Here is a 15,523-nt window from a genome sequence, read left to right as displayed (position 1 = left end):
TTTTTTTTTGTCTTTCAAATTATATTTATTGTTACCATATTTATTTTTTATTTGAATTAATTGTGTATAAAATAAAATATATATACATATTTTTACCTACAATTAACATGGAAATATTCACGTCAGTTTTTGTGTTGCAACTAAACTTCCAGCCACTGAATGTCAGCAGTTTTTAGGTCCTTTTTTTAAGAAAGGAACTATAAAATCCTGCGAGATAATGGCGATGACTGAGCACCAGAGGATACAGTGACTCAAGCCGCTTTTAAAGCTGATGTTTGGACATATTTTGGTTTGAAACAAACAAAAGCAGTTACGACTTCGTCAAGAGTCATGTGGTCTGTAAATTCTGCAACATCAGAGTCAAGTATTCGAAAATACTACAAATATATACTTGTTACTACAGTATCACTATATATCATATTGTTAACTCTTTATCGTGATACGTATCGTCAGGTTCTTGCCAATCCACACCCGTATGTGTTAAAAGGTTATCGATGCAGGTGTGAAATGAAGACACACACAAAGAGATCATGTGACCTTGAGGCCGAGCTCGACTCTTAGAGATGACTGAGGACGAGAGGATACAGTGACTCCAGCAAATTTTAAAGCTGATGTTTGGACATACTTTGGTTTGAAAACAAATGAAAGCAGTTCCGACTTCGTCGAGAGTCATGTGGTCTGTAAATACTGCAACACCAGAGTCAAGTACTCGACAATACTACACATATATCCTCGATACTACAATATTAAAACGCTCCTGCAGGGGTCCCCGTTGAGTCGTCAGCCGCTGACGAACTCTCTGTTTTTCATCCTTGAACTTGTTTTTCAACAGCTGGACAGCGACGTCAAGAGCCACGATTTCTGTTTTTTCTAATCCCTGAAGGTTGAACACAGAGACTCGACGGTTCTTCTTACCGACGTGTGTTTTGGGAGCAGTCGTCGGAATCTGTAAATTTCCACTCGGCAGAGAGCGAGACGCCCGGAGGAGGGACAGACGTGATTAGCAGTCAGCAGACGTCTGTTACTGTGGAGGATGTCATATTGTTGAAGACGTGAGTCTAATGTGAGATTCTCTCACACACACACACACCCACACCCACACACACACACACACACACACACACACACACACACACACACACACACACACACACACACACACACACACACACACACACACACACACACACACACACACACACACCCACCCACACACCCACACACACACACACGATACTGTAGTATCAAGTATATATGTGTAGTATTGTCGAGTACTTGACTCTGGTGTTGCAGAATTGACAGACCACATGACTCTCGACGAAGTCGTGTTAAAAACCAAAATACGTACAAACGTAGTAGTGTAAAGCTGCTGGAGTCACTGTATCCTCTCGTCCTCAGTCATCTCTAAGATTTGAGCTCGGCCTCAAGGTCACATGATCTCTTTGTGCATGTCTTCATTTCACACATGCTTCTATAACCTTTTAGCACATAGGAGTGTGTATTGGCAAGAACCTGACGATACGATACGTATCACGATACAGAGTTAACAATACGATATTTAGTGATACTGTAGTAACAAGTATATATGTGTAGTATTGTCGAGTACTTGACTCTGGTGTTACAGAATTTACAGACCACATGACTCTTGACGAAGTCGTTTTAAAAACCAAAATACGTCCAAACATCAGCTTTAAAAGCTATGGAGTCACTGTATCCTCTCGTCCTCAGTCACCCCCGCAAAAATTATTTTCAACGGCATCCATCTCAGGATGGACTGATCTCATAGAAAGTTCTGGTTCGGTCTATGACCCAATGTGTTACCGAACAACAGAGGATCTTCCGAAGCATTTCACAACTGTTACAAGTACAATCGGGATACAGCGATTTTCTCTTTATATACGCAAATCTTCGTCTCTTTACCTTGACTGAGAAGTTTTAATCAGTTGGACCGACTTCCTGTCTCGACACCAGAGTCTCAAGGACTCGCCTGGATGTGTGGGACTCACAGCGTCCGAATGCGTTTAACTGGGAATCCAGCAAAACGACAACTGACTGATTCTCAGCAGAGAAATATAAAACTTAATCACAAACACTTGAGTCAATAACTCACAGCTCAGAGCGACAAACTCTATCGTGACTTAAGATTATTTTTAACTGTAATTATTTTGTTGTTGTTGCTGTGTAATCGTTCTTTTTATTTTCGTTTCTGAGAAAAAAACAAGAAGTGTCTGAACATGTGCGTAGAAAAGACACTAAATTTGGAAACACACACAGATCACTTCTCTCAGAGTTAATTAATAACATTTAGAGGAAACCGATCGCACTCTCGTGTTGTGTGTACCGTTGTGCGTCTGTGTGTGTGTGTGCGTTTTAATGCACTCCGCCTCAACAACCGCCTCCATTATGTGTGTGTCAGGCTGTTACCAGCGGACCTGAGTGACGCCCGACAGGGAAAGTGCTTCGACTTGGAGCAGAGAAGCTGGACTGACCTACTTTTCAGGGTTGGGGGGGGGGTTTGAGATAAGAGCTTGTGTGGCTCCAGGATCTATAGGTTTTTTTGGGAGGATTTCGGCCAGATTCCAGGAGACAATTCACCGACACATTAACAGGAAAACCAACACGAGGTTAACGGGGGTTTATTCCAGGTCATCCTCTGCTGATAAAGTTAACATTGTGGTCGTTGGAACAAAACAAGTTTCAAGGTCGAGACACGACAGCGAGAACCTGTTCACCTCCGTCCTCCTCGTCAACACTCGGGGCTGAAACTAGGGGTGTGTTTTGTCAAGGCTCTGACGATACGGATCACAATACATGGGTGACGATACGATAGATATCATGATCATCATGATACTTTCAGAACAAGTATATATATGTAGTATTGACCGAGTACTTGACTCTGGTGTTGCAGTATTTATAGACCACATAACTCTTGACGAAGTCTCAACTTTTTCATTTATTTTCAAACCAAAATATGTCCAAACATCAGTTTTAAAAGCTGCTGGAGTCACTGTATCCTCTCGTCCTCAGTCATCCCTGTGATCTAGCAGCATTTCAATTGTAGCTGCGGAGGACGTAATGACTGCTGCCACCTAGCGGCGGGAAGTTTAATTTATTTCTGAATTTTAATTCTCTAGCGTTGTATCCTCCCTGAATGACGTATCCTCTCGTCCCCAGTCATCGCCGGGATCGTGCAGATTTTCAATGTTCCGTCCAGACGACGTTATTGTATCACAAAACAATAAAAACTGCGTGAATATGATTTGAAAGTTGAAAAAAGAAATTGTTATAGTTCTGGTAAATATTGTTATCATAAAAAAAAAGAAATATCGGGATATTGATGTTTTTTATAACATCACTAAAGTAAACTATCAATAAAGTTTTCTTTTACGAATAAAATTCCGAAAAACGTCCTGATGATATGGTTTTAATACTTTAGTTTCGTTAAACAGAGACTCTTTCATTTCATTATGAACAGATGACGACTCGTCTACGTCTGAGGGGGCGTGTCCAGCAGTTAAGAACCCACTGACCGCTGCGAGACGACCATCAGTGACCTCACCTGGCCGCGGCCGTAACCATCCGTTGTAAATCCACGCGGACAGGTGACAACATTTCAACCCTCGTATCCGGACGGCGATAACTGGGTTATCAACAAGTCGGCGAACTATGAGATCATGACACCGACAGCTGCCTCTAGGAGACCTGGGACCAGTCCAGGCCGGTGTGGTGGGGGTGGGCGGGGGGTAGAGACCCCATCCCCATCTGGACGCCCCTGAACACTTGGACCGCTCGCCTCATTATTGAGACTGGAAAACGTACAAGGTTTTTCTTCTTCTCGTCTGGAAATGTTTGTCAATAAAGAGAAGGAAGACGTCAAGACGACTCGTCGTTCTCATTGGTCAGGGGGTGATGAGTGTGAGGAGAGTGTGTGTGTGTGAGGAGTGTGTGTGTGTGAGGAGTGTGTGTGTGATGATTTATACGACTCGCTCGCTCTCGCTTGTCAGAACCACACACACTCACACACCAAGTCACACACACTCGTTTCATTCCCCGACCACTTATGTAACACACTCCTATTTTGAGAGCATGTACATTTCCACTGCTCTCCTCCTCCTCCTCCTCCTCCTCCTCCTCCCTCCTTCCATCCATCGCTCCTCCTCCTCCTCCCCCTCGCATCACTCCCCCGCTCCTTCCACTTTCTTCGTTTTCGCTTTTAATCACACAACGCACACTGAGCGTCATTGATGCGAGAGGATCCGACTCGCAGAGGAGATCTGAAGATTTAGGTTTAAAAAAAACAAAAAAACGGTTGGAAATAAAAATCTGTATTTTTGCAGAAATTATCAAAGAATATTTCACTGAAAATAGAGGAAAAAAACTATTCTTAATGTTACATAATCAGCATTATTAGAACATTTCCCCGTTTATATATTGTTGTTTATTTGGCTAGAATGAGATAAGAAATTGAAAAAAAGGCTGGATTTTGTAACAAAGCAAATATTATTAAATCCACGTCAAATAAAACACAACAAATAAAAGAATCCATTTTTAAAGCAGATCTGAACAAAAACTGACACTTTAGCAAAGAGTAACAAAACATTTTGTCTCACAATAACACTGCGCTAATGGCCACATTCAAATAATAATTGCATCTTTTCTTGAAGGTTTTTTGCAGAAGTTTAACCATCATTTGCAAATATGTTCGTATAACTTTTTGCATTTCCAGTTGTTCACGTAAACAGCAACAAGAAGAAAAACTTGCCAAATCCGTCGCTCACATGACTTCCTGTTCGAGGTCACAGGAAGGATAGAAAGTGAGAGAATGTGAGAGTGAGCGAAAAAGGAAAGTCCCATAGAGATAAAAATAAAAAACCGCAATAGAAGTCGTCTGATAAAAAAAAAAAAAAAGCACGTACGAAGAACGACCCCGAAACAATCAGCGATTTGGGGGGAAGTTCGGAGATAACGTCGTCCGCGGAAAAATACAGAATTCCGAACTTATCTGACGGAGTCAACACTGCTTATGTAACTTATGTAAGTTTTGGGGGAGAATTTTAGCTCCGGTTCACATATGGAGGTTAATGGGACACAGGTCGTTGTTGACCTTCACTGGAGGTCATCCTACACCAGGTTTGGGAGTGCGAGGACCGAGAGGAGTACAAACATGTCCCTGTCTGCAAGTTGTGTAACGAGTGGGTCTCGGTACGTTTGGTCATTTTCTGGAAAATCTTGATTCGCTCCTGCAGCTATATTTAGGTTGAATCAGTTTCTTTATACCATCATTATAAGGGTTTGAAATGTAGCCATTGGCACAATATGCTAACTAGCTAGTGCTCTATTGTCTTCTACTTTAATTGTGTCCTAAATAGATCTTGGACCTTTATTGTACTCATCAGTATGTGGCTGTTTGTACAAAACTATCTTTTCATCGAGGTTAGTCACCAAGCGTCATCATTCCCGGAAGTCTCCACCTCCAAGGGACTCGTTGTATAAACAAAAAGGGGGCGTGGTTACCGCCGGCTGGAGGAGGAGTGAAGCCATTATTACGTCAAAATGGCTCTTGTAACCTCTCGTTCGCCTGGATTTCAGACGAACTTTATAAAGTAATTAGTTCAAAACATGTGTGTTTTTCACCAATAAACGTCAAATAAAAACATGTTCCGAAATGTTTTCGTAACACAATCGTGACGGAGGCATCTAGGAAGCGTCTCAGTGATCACGAGAATGTTTTCTCTGCAGCTGTGACGCCCTCTGACTAGAATCTATTATTGTCTCTGCTATTTTAATAACCAGCAGGAAGTTTTACTTTTAATATTTGCTGCAATTTGCATCTCTGAGGTGCTGCGAAGACAATCTTCCGACAGAGAGTAGGCGACGACACGACGCATCTGAAGAGTCAGAAACCTTTCTTCCACGTCCACTCTTAACCCTCGTGTTATCTCAGGGTCAAGGTGACCCGTTGGACCGAAAACCAATGTGTTTGAGGTATCCCTTGTGTCATCTCTGGGTCAAGGTGATTGTTTTCGGGCCTCCTGGTCCCCTTGACCCAGAGACAACACAAGGGTTTGTGCCAGCTTTAAAGTGGGTCCTACGTCACCTGGGTGAACAGGAGGGGGCTCAGCACACAGTTCTCAGAAGTGAGTGGGATTGAGATGTTTTGGATGCTCATGGTTTGTTGAATGTTAGTCAAGAAGTCCAGCAAGTGAGTGGAGGTTCAAGACAAAGATGTCATCAACGACCAAAAAGTCCGGTTCTGTCTTCAGGAGACTTTGGGTCTATTTCTTAATAGGTTCCAGTTTCTAGTCTTCAGGAGGAACATTTCTCCGACAAGATGAAGGTCCGCAATGTTCTCCGTCAGCAGAGGAGAACCACAGGGTCCACTTTTCGGTCCCATTTCGGAGCTCAACCAAACCACCGAAGGGACGTCATGAAGCAAACTCTCTGGACGCTCTCACACTCGAGACCAAGTCAATCAAGGAAAGGTCGACCTGCAGTTTAACCGCGCGACACATTCGAGTCGCCGTCACATTAACGAAGACGATTAACTGAAGCTTTAATGGCCGGAACAGCATTAGTGCGATTGTACAAGGGTGTGTGAGTCGGTGCCTGGTACTGCTGGTGTGTGTGTGTGTGTGTGTGTGTGTGTGTGTGTGTGTGTGTGTGTGTGTGTGTGTGTGTGTGTGTGTGTGTGTGTGTGTGTGTGTGTGTGTGTGTGTGTGTGTGTGTGTGTGTCACAGCCGCCAGCAGAAGTGACCGTCAGTCAAGGACGCACACAAACGTCTTCATTTGGTGGAAAGTCTGTCGGTCACCTCAGGTTTCCCTGTGGATAGTTTCCAGCCACACACACACACACACACACACACACACACACACACACACACGTGGACACCTACACACACGTGGACACACAAACACACACACGTAGATACACACTGGGCTTAATGCCTGGATGAATGATTGAAAAGTAAACATGGCCGCAACCCAAACTTTCACCGGTGCGTGGGCCGAGGACGACACAGATGTTCCTGAAACTCCTGTTTCCTTCTCTAACTGTAGAAATAATCACCGCGACGAGCGACGAATAAGAAAGATCGCACTCGCTGAAGGATCCACGTGAAGAGTACATGTGCGTTCATAAGACTCTCCATAATCCCAGGACAGTAATGACATTTAAATCTACAGTTTTCACTTAATATTCAGATCATCGTTGAGTCTCATTCATTCTAATATTTACAGACCTTTTTTCTACTTTATCAGTTCGTATTAGTCATATTTTATGTAGTGGTAAAGTACATAAATCTTATTTTTGTCATTTAAATGACACACGTGTTAAATGTTTAATGTATGGAAGGTCATTTATAATGTTTTACGGTGCTTAACATAATTTTTAAAAATAAATAAAGGACTGATAACTAAAAATTAAAGATTCATTTTATATAAATTAACATGGCAACAACAAAGAGAAGTTTTAAACATACATACACATATATATATATATATATATATATATATATACACACATGTATATATATATACTGTATATATATATATATATATATATTGTTTTAGAATTAATTAGTAAGAAGGTAAGATAGAGAAAAACAAAGAAGTGATAGAAAATGATTAATGACATTGAGTACAAAAACAACTTAGAACTTAAGATCAATGAGTGAATCTGTGGTTGTATTGACTCCTTTCTGCCACAGGTGGCGCTCTCAGGCCTGAGCTCAGGTTTGCTGCCAAATTCCGATGCGAGTTGGAAACAAACTCGGAGAAGATCGGGTGTCGACCAGAGGTGACTGCAGGAGTCCGACTATAGGATCCTGGAACTTGTTTCTTTAGTGTTTCGTTACATGTTCGATTTAGACCCGAACAAACACCAGCTCAGCAGGCCCCTCCACCAGGCAAACTAAGCGGGTCTCATCCTTTTTTATTTTCCAGTACATTTTCAGCCTCTCACTTAATAAAGTTAGAAGTAATAAAATAACTTTCTAGGGGCCTCCAGATGTCTACCAATCACCTTCTAAACCCTTGTGTTTTCTCAGGGTCAACATTTGTTTTCGTGCCTCTGGGTCACCTTGACCCCGAGATAACACCAGGGTTAAGATCTCAGAAACTTCACATCAGTTTTTTGAAGGATTTACGAAACACTATCGTCCATTTACGATGTAAGAAAAAACAATCTGCCGGCATCACAGATAAGTACAACGTTGACGTTTTAAATCATTGTCAGCAATGATCCGAAGAAACTGCACTACTTCTTAAGAACAACAGAAAGAAAAGAATCTTCAAATAACTCGTAGATCCAGAAAATAATACAGTGTAAAAATGTAATTGTCTGCTTTTTATTCTGACGTTTCCAGGGAAATTTAATTGAAATTTTACTTTTATTTTTAGTTATTTTGCTTGTCGACAGACGGATGAGTCTTTACGACAAATTCAATACAATTATTTAAAGGTTAAAGTGGATGTTACTTTCAACCTGTGCCTGTTTTACAACATTTGGGGGGGAGATTGCACTGCCTTATATCTCCTGTGGGGGCGCACTACGGAGTTACCGTTACTATTATATAATTATCTTTAAATGATATCAACAAACACACAACAGAGCAAAGCCTCCTGAGAAACAACATCGTCGAGCTTCGTCATCAAAGAGACACTCGGATTATATCAGTTTATTAAAGGATCTTGTCATGAGAAAAGGTTTTTATTAAATGGGGAAATAAATCCCAACAAAGCCTGGATTAGACTTAATTTATTTATATTCTTATTTGTTTTTCTACTTAAATGTAGTTATCTAAATAAAGATTTGACTTTTAATCTGTTCTTGACTTACAAACATGTATTATGTCCAAAAAAAAAGGGGGGGATTTATTCGGTTTAATATATTTTTTTAATCATCGGTGTTCGTTCGCTTCTCTTGTCTCGGCCCCACCCGTGTGAGTTTGACAGCCTTCATCCTGAAACATCTTCATCATCATCATCATCATCATCTTCATCTTCATCACGTCTGTTTCAACCAGGGTTTTAAAAAATGTTTTTGACATCTGTCCATCATCGCGTCACGTGATGAAAAGAGATTTCTTGTTCAAACTTGGAAACAACTTCATGTAATTTTCTATTTTTTTTAAGTGAAAAAATAAGAAAAAAAAGGAACATTAACTTCAAACCCCCCCCCCAAAAAAAGAAGAAGTGTTCATTTCAAAACAAACAGAAAACCTCGACTCTCACGCACATCCGACAACGATGATGATCCCGAGATGGAGAACAAAGCTGATCAGAAGTATCGCCTCCGTCGCCATGGCAACGGTCAGGTCGATAACACCTTGGAGGTGCGCGTCTCTGAACGCACCGTCGTCACGTCCAGAACAATGTGATCTCATTGGGATTCAAATCTAATCATCAGCGAGACGTGCGCGGATCATGACGCACGTCTGGTTCAGATAAATAATACATCGGAGAAGCGCGTGAACGCCAAGAACAACCAACGAACCATTTGTCCATAATTTACACCTAAATTCATCACTTTTTTTTAATTTTATTCTACATTTCTTTTAAAAAAACACATCCAGGTGCAAACGCGCTAAAATTCCAGCACGTGTTTTTAAATAAACCCTCTTTTCGTTCTCAATTGAAAAGCCAATTATTGTTAATAAAAGTGATCTTCAGATCCACCTGTCCTCCTCCTCCTCACACACAAGAGTAAAAAAAAAGGATGTTCCATCTTTACCTGCTGCGATGATGTGATTTGTATTTTTGTCCTTTTATTCTCCTTTTGTGTGCGCGTTCCCTTGTCCGTGAGTCTGCTCCGCGTCCTCCGGTGTCCGTGAGACTGACTGCGTCTCCGGGTTTCTCTTTTACCCTCTATTTATAAGCCTCTCTCCCTGACCTTTGTCTCCAGCAGCGGCGGGACCGGAGACTGGAGCGGCAGTGGAAAATCACCGGCCTGCCTCCGCTGTGCGCGCCTGTGACGCCTTCACGGCCCGCGGGGATCCGCGGATGCGTCCGGATCGCAGCGCTCAAGGGGAGCCTCGGAGCCTCGTCCTGGTCTCCTTCTGTCCTCCGCGCCCGTCGCAAAAGAACCCCCTTTGCGTCAAAGACCAACTTTATGAAATAAAGCGTCCGTTTCGTGGTGTTTGCTGCAGCTTCTCACGCGACTGTTGCGGTTTCCGAGCGTTTCCTGAACGCATCACAGAGCAGCATAATATTCAGCACCTTCCCCCTGAAGCCCCTTCCGTGGATTCTTACGAGTCGACAGCCTGGCACATGCCCACGAGCAAGGCACAGGTGACTGCAGGTGATGGTTCACCTGCGGATGCGTGTGCTGGCTTTGACCCGGGGCCTCCTCCCAGTTAAAACACCTCGCTTTAGTCCAGGATCAGAGGTTCTAATCCGAGTCTCTCCTGGATGACAAAGCTTCTCCTGCCGCACACAGTCAGTGGAGAATCGTGTCTTCTGGCTCAGCTCCTTTTCCCTCATATTCCTCATTATTGAGACTCATCTAGATTTCCTCAGGGGCCACATGCAGGGACCATAAAGCAGGTAATAAAATAGTGAAATAGGCGAAAATATAATGGGAAAACAACAAACAAATACAAGTTATTATTTATTTATATGATTAAAATGTATTTTTTTTATATATATTTTTAAGTCTAATATTAAAGCACATTTTTCCAAATATTATTTTATATTCGTTTAAATATTTTTAAGTCTTTTTTTTGGAAATAAATACCTTCCTAAAATGACATGAAGGTTCTAAATCATAAAAAGCTTATAGAATTATTATTATACCATCATTAGGGAAATGCTCCTCCAAAACTGTGGGTGGCGCTGTGGCGTTTTCAGTCCCATCCATAAGACAGTGAAAGGACAAAGACCTATGGACAACAGAGTCGAACAAACAACTTGTGTAACTAGTTCTAGTTTAGCAGAAACAAAGTAGTTCTAGTTACTTTCAAGGTAGAACAGGAGACAAATATTTAAGATTTAATATTTGAGATTCATCATCACATCCTGCAACAGTTGTTGGTTTAAATCCAAAGTTATGTTTCAATCGTCCACTACATTGACCAGCGAGGACGGTGAGACTCTGTCCATGGTACTGGTCTTCACTCCCAGGCAGGCTGATCCAGGACAACGTTCTGTTCCAGATTCTATCGATAAAGTTCAAACCGAAAAATAGAAAATGTTCTACTCCGAGAGATTTTAATGGATTTAGGTTGTAAATGTTTTCAATTATTTGGGTTGAATCTTGATTCCATTTCTGTTCAATTGATCCTTTGATCAGGTTCCAATGCTAGCAGACTTTTTTCTGTTATGTTCTGTCAGTATTATTTCGGGGTGAATATTTTTCACTTTCTACTGAACATCAGTTACAATCAGAACGATACTAAAAGTTCAGTGCGACATAAATACTTTTCATTTTACTGCTGGACTGTTGTCACATGTGTTCGCAGTTGTTATTTTTACAAATGTGCTCCATGAAGACGAGTCGTTTGAATAAATGGTTAAAAAACGAAACAAAAAAAGGTCATTTTTTTGCCGATCTCTGTGAGGAAGATCTGTTGTGTGTCTCCGCAACACACACTGGCAACACACTTATAAGTAGGTGTGTGAGAAAAAAATGTAATTCACTGATATATATATATACAGCATATATATATATATATATATTTATTTTTTCACTCTACTGTATCCATATTCACCGCACTGTTTTTTTTTAAAAGAATGAAAAAATGAATGATTTTATTTTTTCAAATTACATTCTCATGATATAGTTATTTTATGGATTATACTTCAATAAAGTGTGTGGTTTTTTTCACAATAAACATGTAAATTTTCACTGCGTTAGTTCATTTTTTTTGTTTTTGAAATTAAAGGATAACGTCCCTCGAACTTTCAAGCAATGACTGAGGACGAGAGGATACAGTTGCTTTCAGCTGCTTTTAAAGATGACGTTTGGACATAGTTTGGCTTTGAATTCTGTTCATTTAATCAAAAGAGAGTCGAAGCGATCACAGGATGTCACAGAAAATCCAGCGTCCCCTAAAATCTTTTAAAAAAATTATTCAAGTGTATCGAAATACGTAATGCTATTGATAATTGATCATCTCTGAAGGAGATCACCTGAGGGATTAATAAAGTTAATCGAATCTAACCTATTTTTACAATAATCAAGTTGAAGACAAGGTTTTAGTAATAATTATTTAACATCTTTAACATGTGTAACTGTGTCTAAATCTAACGTTAACACTCTGGAACGTTGATAAAACCATCAATTGAACTTTTATTCCAGACGATCAAAAGCCAACGTTCTGCCGTCACCTGTGGATGGACCTTCTTATCTGGCGACCTTGACCACGTCAGGCCGTCGCCGGTGTTGACTCAGTTGAGTGACTGAATGTGACCCGGAGGAATGTTGAGACGTGTCAACTGATGTAAACAAGTGCTTTTTATTCTTATATAAGCGGCAGCGTTCTGCCTCGGCCGCTGTGAAAGTGCGAGGAGAAGCTTCTCGACGCCGACTTCACAGCGACCACAACAAAGTAGTCGCCACAACAAGATCGTCGCGCTCGGCCGATTGTCAACCGTGAGAGGTCGACCACTTCGGAGAAGCAGAGAAGTTTGCGCTTGAATAGACCTTGTGTCACATCCTGTTATCAAGAATGAATCCAGTGAAGTCGATGTGTGATGGTTCAGTTCACGACAATGGTCGACTTGTGTGAACTTGGTCTTTTTCTTTGCGGTTCGGAGGTGCTTTTGGGCAGTTTTTTCTCTTTGTCTATGAAAATGTATTAACTTTTGACTACATTTGTTAAGCAGTCTAACCTCACTAATTTTCTACGCTGCCTCATTTCAACTAAAATTTGGGATTATTTTCAGAGTAATCTGTTCCTTTTTAGAGTTATAAACAAAAATGTTTGTTCATTTTAATGTAGCGACTGGAGCTCAGTTGTCTTCGTCTTTATCTTCGTCCAAAAAGACACTTAAAAACATCCAAATACCGTCAAACTGCTCGACTGTAACATCCATCTTGTATTGAAGCCTCAAGATTAGAAATTGATCCTGAAAAAACTTAAATAACTTTATATTTTAAGCCTATTTGTTGAAACACGTTGCAAGTTTTTTCCATACAATTCCTCTCGTCAGGCTTCAATACAAGATGGACGTTACAGACGAGCAGTTTGGAAGTATTTGGATGTTTTTAAGTGTCCGTTTGGACGACGATGAAGACAACTGAGCCCCAGTTGCTACATTAAAATGAACAAACATGTTTTCAATAATTTTGAAAAAGAACAGGTTACTCTGAAAATAATCTTAACCCTTAGTCGACATGAGGGGGAGTAGAAAACTAAACTGTCGCTTTAAAAACTTTTGTTGCCAATACAAGAATCAAGGTCGACTGTAGAAGTCTTAACTCTGATAAAGGTTGTTTTTTTCATACAGAAGGGTTGTGACTTTTTTTTTCTGGTTACATCTATAAACTCAGTAACTCTCATTTTTGACATACACTTTTACTTTTCAAGTATGTCCTTTTTATATGTATTAATTGTGTTTGTTTTTACATGCATTTATGGATGTTTGTTTGGATGGATGGATACGTTATTGCTGCTGGACAAAGGAAGTTCTCCTCCTGGAATTTATAAAGTATTCATCCATCCATCCCTCCCTCCCTCCATCCATCTACAGTCTCGATTGGTCAACATTTGATTTGTTTTTAGCACAATATTCTTCTTTAAGTTAGTTTTCCAGCAAACTTCACTTTATAATATAGATCAATGATGCTTTCAGGGAAAGTTTGGGCGATTTTAGTTTTTTCACACTTTGTGTGCAGTTGAGTCTTATTATTTGAAGGTTGAGTTTTAGACATACAAGATTGTTTTTGTGTTAAATCCATGCTAGGGTTGCCAGTTTAGAGTGACTATCATTCAAGAATCTTTACTTACGGAGGTGGAAACGAGGACGAATTAACGTCTGGAAACTTCCATTAACTGTGCAAAGCAAGAATATAACAAAACCAAAGACAATGAGTGTTGAGAACGAAGGTCAAGGGATAATTTCTGAGACAAACGTTGATCAGATGGAAGAGTGAATCCATGTGGGTTCAAGGCTCAACATCTATCAAAGTGATGAACGTCTCCTAAGAACCACTTAAAATCAAAAATCCAGTTTCTAACTAAAACCATGAGCAGCAGGAAAACAGGGGGGTCAGGAGAGTCGATACAGAAAAAGGGGAAAGACTCGAGGTGACAAACTAGATCCCACGATCGGAGCCGTTCGAACCCATAATCCCACATTAGCAGCCGCAGAGGCAGCAGCGGTGGGATTAGCGGGCGTCAGCTGACTGCAGGGCCGGCCAGGGAGGGAGATTAAACTGAAATCAAGTCCTTGTTTCTCCGTAAACACCCTCGGAAACAGTGGACGTGACTCTCTTGACCAACAAGTGTTTTTCGAAGCTCATCGACCGCCTGCCACTGAAGCCTCACGGCGTTTGAAACCCGAGATACAACTATTAGCATTTGTCACTGCTTGAATGTTGACCCCCCATACACCCCCCCCGGAGTTCAACCCGTCGACCCCCTCGGACCACTGAGCACACAATCCCCTTAGTCAGCCGCCTCTCCGGCGTCCATTCACCAACCTCTGGTCATGACACCAGGGTTATTTAAAGGTCTTTCCCAGGTGAAGACTTCTTGGACAAATAAGTTCTTCACCACGACTCTTGAGGAAACTTTCGGTGAACGTGATGACGGGCCGAGGTCCGGGCTCTTCATTCATAAAGAGACCAAGTCCTCGACGGAACAATTCCTTCTCTGAAGTCTCATTTGCGTTTTCCTTAAGCCTCTCAGCGTCTCCACTCAAAAGGGAAGTCATTAGGCGGCAAAGAGAGTCAAACAAAAAGGTCACCGTGAGGTCGAAAAGCTCACAGTTAGGTTCCAGTTCATTGTTTCAGTTCACTAACAAGACCCCTTTGTTAACCACTTCACTAGAGAAGCAAGAAGTTCCTGAAACAATTGACGCAGGAATGTGGAAAACCACTCGGCGACAGATCAGTGGATTCACTTCATTGAGTCTCTTCGGATTATGGAACGATTTCTACTTAAGATTTCAGGGAATCTAACAGGGATTTGTCCATGACCAACATCATAAGTTCCTTCTGACATCCACTCGTTTGTTCAGCTACACTTTGACACATCGGCAGCAGAAAGTCGATAAAAGTACACACTTTAAAAGGTCAAGACAACATGGAGACAAACACAGCAGCAACAAGAAAGTTAAGAAAAAGCACAAATAAAAAGGCCTTAAGACACAGATGAAGATCGTTCTAAAGCTTAGGAGCAACATTCTGAAAGGATTTGTCTCCTCTGGTCCGGAAGCGTGTTCAGGAACCATCAGATTCTGATACAGAGACCTCAGAGCCCGAGCTGGGGTGTAAGTCTGGATCAGATCACTGATGGAAGGTCTGACCATGAATAGATCTGAAAGTAAGAACCAGAATTTTAAAGTTGATCCTGAAAGAAAC

At 41.2% G+C, this 15,523-nt stretch overlaps 1 protein-coding gene across 1 annotated transcript in view; it reads right to left on the bottom strand.

The window, feature by feature from the left end:
• LOC148070128 (sodium- and chloride-dependent taurine transporter-like) overlaps positions 1-9,973 on the bottom strand; it is a 31,661-nt gene extending 21,688 nt beyond the window's left edge. The window contains exon 1 of the mRNA XM_087801827.1: positions 9,731-9,973. The gene's annotated coding sequence lies outside the window, so the exon portion shown is untranslated. The remainder of the gene's footprint in view (positions 1-9,730) is intronic.
• Between the last annotated feature and the right edge of the window lie 5,550 nt (positions 9,974-15,523).

The sequence above is a fragment of the Callionymus lyra genome, chromosome 10 (genome assembly GCF_982586985.1).
Source record: "Callionymus lyra chromosome 10, fCalLyr1.hap1.1, whole genome shotgun sequence".
Lineage (NCBI taxonomy): Eukaryota > Metazoa > Chordata > Actinopteri > Syngnathiformes > Callionymidae > Callionymus > Callionymus lyra.
Note: the sequence above shows the minus strand (reverse complement) of the source record. Positions and strands in the feature narration are given on the sequence as shown.